Here is a 6,000-nt window from a genome sequence, read left to right as displayed (position 1 = left end):
TTGCATTCTTCTCATGCTGCCACTGCCACCTGTCTGGTTCTATGTCCACAGCTGAGAAAGTTTCTTCCCTTTAAGGACTCATGTGATTAGAGTGGGCCCACCCAGATTATCCAGGATAATCTCCCTATCTCAAGGTTGGTGACCTTAATCACATCTGCACAGTCATCTTTGCCATGTAAGGTAATAACATTCATAGTTCTGGGGATCTGGGTGTGGACATCCTTGAAGGCCATTTTTCTGTCTACCACAAGACTTAAAACAGATATTTTAAGCAATCAATAGGACTTGCCTTTTAGCTGAATTGATGGCTCAGGAAGTCAATTTGATATGGAAATAGGGTAGAATAGGTGGAAGAAGATATTGAGATGAATTATTGGTGATTTGGGTAATTTTACCCCTTTTTAATCATTGTAAGACTTGTGAAGGTCTCTGTATGCCTGCTTGCTGCCTTTAGAGAAACAGCCCTGTAGTCATGAAAGCAGTAATCTGAGTGTCTTGGGAGAGCTTTCAGATCTGGTATCAATAAGTCTTTCAAAAGCAGGCCTGATCTGTTTCTGAGTGTCCCCAGGGATGGACTTATTTTTCTACCTTGCCCAAGAACGCTAGTGCCTCTCTTGTTGACTCCCAGTTGCTAGGGTGGCAGAGAGGGCATTTTCCTCCCTCTTCTCTCCTTCCCCTTTACAAACACCATCCTAATCAGTCTGATTTCCTGGATGGAGCAAATGGGGTCAGGGAACAAGATATGATGAATGATTGCTGAAGCGCAGTGGCAGATGGCTTTGGGATTGCACTGGAATTGGTAAGTGGAGATCCTGGTGTCCACTGGGCAGGTGATGTGGGTGGTGATGAAGGTTGTGGCAATCATTCTGAGCAGAATGTGCCTATGAGAGCCTTTCTCTACTATTGGGGGTAACTCCAGGAGAAAGGATGCCTAGTTAAAACACTGCCTTACACAATTTTGATCTCTTTATTTCTCGGTCTCATTGGTTGCACCTGATTTCCTCCGTGACATTAAACAACTATTGTGTAATGTTTTTCTGCTGGTAACACATGATTTTTCCAGATTAAAAAAAAAATAAAAAGGTTATACTTTTCATCTATTCTGTGTAAACAAACCCAGTAATTACTATAACTCAAATTGCTGCTGAAATTCTCCATATTTTAATGTTGCACTTGCTACTAAACGTCTGCATGTATACTGGGAAGCTAATCCTGAATTAGGAAACTGAAAAACTGATTAAAATAAATTGGGTGAAGTCCATGATTTTTATATTCATAAGATTCAAATTTTCTGGGAGGAAATGTGCAATATGAATTGAATTATCTTCCAGAGTAATAACAACAACAACAAAAAGGAAACTTAAGCAATGGCAAAATATGGGTATCTATGCAGGGAGATGTATGAATTCCGCTTGTGGTTTCGGGTGATTGTGATTCAGTATTCTGCCCTGGTGAAACAACCTTTACTTACTAGACTGCACAAACTCCATTCTCTGTAGTCTAAAGTGGGTATTATCCAGTTCTCTGATAGCAGTGTTTTCTCAAATTTTAGAGTTTTACCTCAACAATTTTTCCACTGAACTTTATTAATCTTCATAAGTGTTTTAATTACTTTCTTTCCCAATTGCCTTTGGGACAAAAGAGCAGTTGTAAATGTTCAAAAAAAAAAAAAAATGTCTGGAAGGTCAGAGTTCATTGTTTTTGTGCCTATAGGTATAGGCTAGGTGAAACTGAGTATTAAGGAAATCATGTAGAAAATTCAAGTCTCTGCATTTTCTTTTAGTAAATTGTAATGATTGGACTATCCCTAACATAGCTTTCTTTGTTCCCTCCATGCCCACTCTCTGTCCCTTTACACCTTGTTCTCTGTCCAGGCGGCTGACCTATATGGGCGTCACCAACAAGCTCCTTTGTCTTCTGACTTCCATTTGGGTTAGGACAATGGAGAGCCCCAGCAGGAGACCAGAGGGAGAAGGGAGGGTAGGGTCAGGTGGACGCTATACCTCTACTGAACACCACTGCTTTTGTCAAGTTGCCCTGTCTTCCAAGCTCTAGAAATGATGTCTCTCCCTTTCTCTTCAGACCTGGCAGAGGGAAGAGCATTGCATTATTCCCAGCTTGTAGGTATTGGACTCTCCCTTGTGGTTTTGGGCTTTCATCTCTTGCCCACATCTTTATAAATAGTCCCTTTAATAAACCCTCCTCAAGTTATCCTAATTTAACTGTGTTCTTTGTTTCCTACTGTGACCCACACAAAGACAGAATGGTTCATCCAGCCCTACTAATTCTGTATCTAAACAAATCTAAATTCTTTTTGCATTCTGAGGCCACCATCATCTCTTACCAGGACTGTGTTTTTTTTTTGGTTTTTTTGTTTTTTTTTTTGAGATGGAGGTCTTGTTCTGTCGCCAGGCTGGAGTGCAGTGGTACAATCTTGGCTTACTGCAACCTCAGCCTCCCAGGTTCAAGCCATTCTCTTGCCTCAGCCTCCCGAGTAGCTGGGACTACAGGCGCCCACCACCACACTCAGCTAATTTTTGTATTTTTAGTAGAGACGGGGTTTCACCATGTTGTCCAGAATGATCTCGATCTCCTGTCCTCGTGTCCTCATGATCTGCCCGCCTCGGCCTCCCAAAGTGCTGGAATTACAGGTGTGAGCCACCGTGCCCGGCTACCGGGACTGTTAACTAACCTCCCTGCTTTCACCCTTTATGGCTTAAAATCTTCTAAAGGTTTCCCATCACACATATAATAAATCCCCAATTCCCTGTCATGGTCCAAGGCCCTGCATGATCAGACTGTTATTGTTCAACTTCCTCTTGAGTCACACTCATCTCCTAGGTTCCAGAACATCTTGAGTCCTCTCTTGCCTGGGGGCTTTTGCCCATAGTGTTCATTCTGCCTGGCCTGTTCTACTCTCTATTCTTCACATGGGTAGCACCATCAAAGACAAAAACTGAACAAGTAAGGAAATTGATTTTATTTTGGCTATCGCAATAGGGAAAGCACCCCAGATTTGAAGATTAGAGTATGTATTTATTTTCTATTACTGCTATAAAAAATTGCCACAAAATTAGTGACTTAAAACAATAGAAATTGATTCTTATACAGTTCTGGAAGCTAGAATTCCAAAATGAGTCTTCCGTGCCTAAAATCAAGGTGTCTCTGGTGCCATATTGCTTCTGGAGAGATGCAGATTCTCTAGGAGAGAATCTGTTTTCTTGCTTTTTCCCATGTCTAGAGCTGTATTCCTTGGCTCATGGCCCCTTTATCTTCAAAACCGGCAGTGTAGCATCTTCTGTCTGACCCTGCTTCTCTCTGCTTCCATCACATGATTTTCTGCTTGTAGTCAAATGTCCCTCAGCTTCCCCCTTAGAAAGATACTTGTGCTTATGCATGTGGTGCTTAATACCTAGGTGACGGGTTGATAGGTGCAGCAAACCACCATGGCACATGTTTACCTGTGTAACAAACCTGCACATCCTGCACATGTATCCCAGAATTTAAAATAAAATATAATTAAATTAAAATTTAAAAATATACTTGTGCTTATATTTAGGACCTAGCCAGATAATCCAGGATGATTGCCTCATCTCAAGATCCTTAATCACATTTGCAAAAGCCCTTTTTCCATATAAGGTAAAATTCACAGATTTCAGGGATTAGGACCTGGATATCTTTAGGGGCCATTATTCAGCCCACTACGGTGTATCTAGCAGGATAGTTTTGTTTTAAATTTTTTTGTCTGTTTGTTTGTTTGTTTGAGACAGAGTCTTGCTCTGTTGCCCAGGCTGGAGTGCAGTGGAGTGATCTCAGCTCACTGTAACCTCCTCCTCCTGGGTTCAAACAATTCTCCTGCCTCAGCCTCCTGAGAAGCTAGGATTATAGGCACCTGCCACCATACCCGGCTAATTTTTTTGTATTTTTAGTAGAGGCTGGGTCCATGTTGGCCAGGATAGTCTCAAACTCCTGACCTCAAGTGATCTGCCCACCTTGGCCTCCCAAAGTGCTGAGATTACAGGTGTGAGCCCCCATGCCTGGCCTTGTCTTAGATTTTTATAGGGAAGAGTAGATAAGTCATAGGGAGTAAATTTGAAGTTGGGATTGTTTATTTCTGTGTCTAGCTAGTTTCATGAGGACAAACCTAATCTCAGCTAATCATCCATGAGACAAAGAATAAAGTTAGAAGGTGTCTGTCTGACCTTATCTGCAGGCTCAGTTTAAAGGGGAAAAGTCTGGGGTGACCTTGTTACCAGTAAACAAAGGAATCATCTACAGTCTTGTAGGAATCATGAGAAAGAGTTGGCAGTGTCTTGTATAAGTCATATAGGGAATGGTGGTTCATTTCAGTTAGTAATTTCTAGAACACAGAAAGTTGGGAAGACTTCTTAATGATTATGCTGTTCCAGGAGCCCAGGGCTCAGGTAAAGTTCAACATTGTCAGCACCTTCTTATCCTTATGTGTTTTTCATAGACACCCTCACTGAGTCCCTAATAAAGTACTACTATTTCCATTATTCTCTGTCATACTGATACAGAACAGCTGGGCTCCTGGCTAAACACCCCCCCCACCCTTAAGCCTGGAACCACGGCCCTAAGTGAAAACAGCTGACCCCGTTTTTCGGCCCAAATGTTGCTTTTTTTGGCCTGCCACGCCCCTATCCTGTTGACATAAAAAGACTTCAACTGGCAGAGCAGCACAAGCAGTGGAGTGGTGGGGATACAAGCTGCTGAGCATCAAGACTACGGATAGATGTGGCTAACTTCAGACAGTGTGGCTTCAGGGAAAGATCACCTTCTTCCCACACCCATCCCCTTTCCAATTCCTTATCCAGCTGACAGCCACTTATATGGCCTAGTAAAACCCTCCGCATACACCAACCACCCTTCCATCTATTCTTGTGGCCTGAGTCTTCCTGGATGCCCAGGTGCGGAGAGGTCAGGGGCTTGGATGCTGCTACAGGGCCTGCACAGAGCCTGCTCCTGCCAGAGAGGAGTAATGGGCCAGTTCCAGCGTTCGTCTTCGGTTGCTGCACTCGCTTGCTCGCAGACTCGGTCTTGCGAGGAGTGGCCGACAGTGGATTGAGTGAAAGGAGCCACCCCAGTTTCAGCCCACAAAGGGAGTCAAGGTCAACAGAGTTATCCCGTCTCAATACCTTCTCTTCATCTCCTTCACAGTATTTTTCACAGTTTGTAATTATTATGTGTAGCTTGTTTTCTTGTCTAAACCTTTAACTTTTTCAGGGCAGGGAATGTGGATGCCAATATCTTAAGAGCTTAGAACGTATATCTTTGTGTCTTTACAGCCTGACACATTTTTGTTGAATCAATTGACAAAAGAACTGACACCAAATGGCCAATAAACTCAAGAGAAACTGCTTAGTAAGTATAGTAGTGAACTAAATAAGGATAAAAGTAACAGTGATTGAAAAAAGAGAGACTGGGTGCGGTGGCTCACACCTATAATCCCAGTAGTTTGGGAGGCCGAGGTGGTTGGATCACAAGGTCAGGAGATCGAGACCATCCTGACCAACATGGTGAAACCCCGTTTCTACCAAAAATACAAAAATTAGCTGGGCGTGGTGGTGGGTGCCTGTAATCCCCTACTCTGGAGGCTGAGGCAGGGGAATTGTTTGAATGAGAGTGGGAGGTCACAGTGAGTCGAGATCACACCACTGCACTCCAGACTGGGCGACAGGGCAAGACTCTGTCTCAAAAAAAAAAAGAGAGGCTGGGTGTGGTGGCTCATGCCTGTAATCTCAGCACTTTGGGAGGCCGAGGCGGGTAGATAACTTGAGTTTAGGAGTTCGAGACCAGCCTGGCCAACATGGTGAAACTCCATCTCTGCTAAAAATACAAAAATTAGCTGGGCATGGTGGTGCATGCCTGTAATCCCAGCTACTTGGAAGGCTGATGCACGAGAATTGTTTGAACCTGAGAGGCGGAAGTTGCAGTGAGTTGAGACACACCACTGCACATTGCACTCCAGCCTGGGTGACA

Source organism: Macaca mulatta, chromosome 7 (genome assembly GCF_049350105.2).
Source record: "Macaca mulatta isolate MMU2019108-1 chromosome 7, T2T-MMU8v2.0, whole genome shotgun sequence".
In the NCBI taxonomy this organism is placed as follows: domain Eukaryota; kingdom Metazoa; phylum Chordata; class Mammalia; order Primates; family Cercopithecidae; genus Macaca; species Macaca mulatta.
This window is presented reverse-complemented; position numbering follows the sequence as displayed.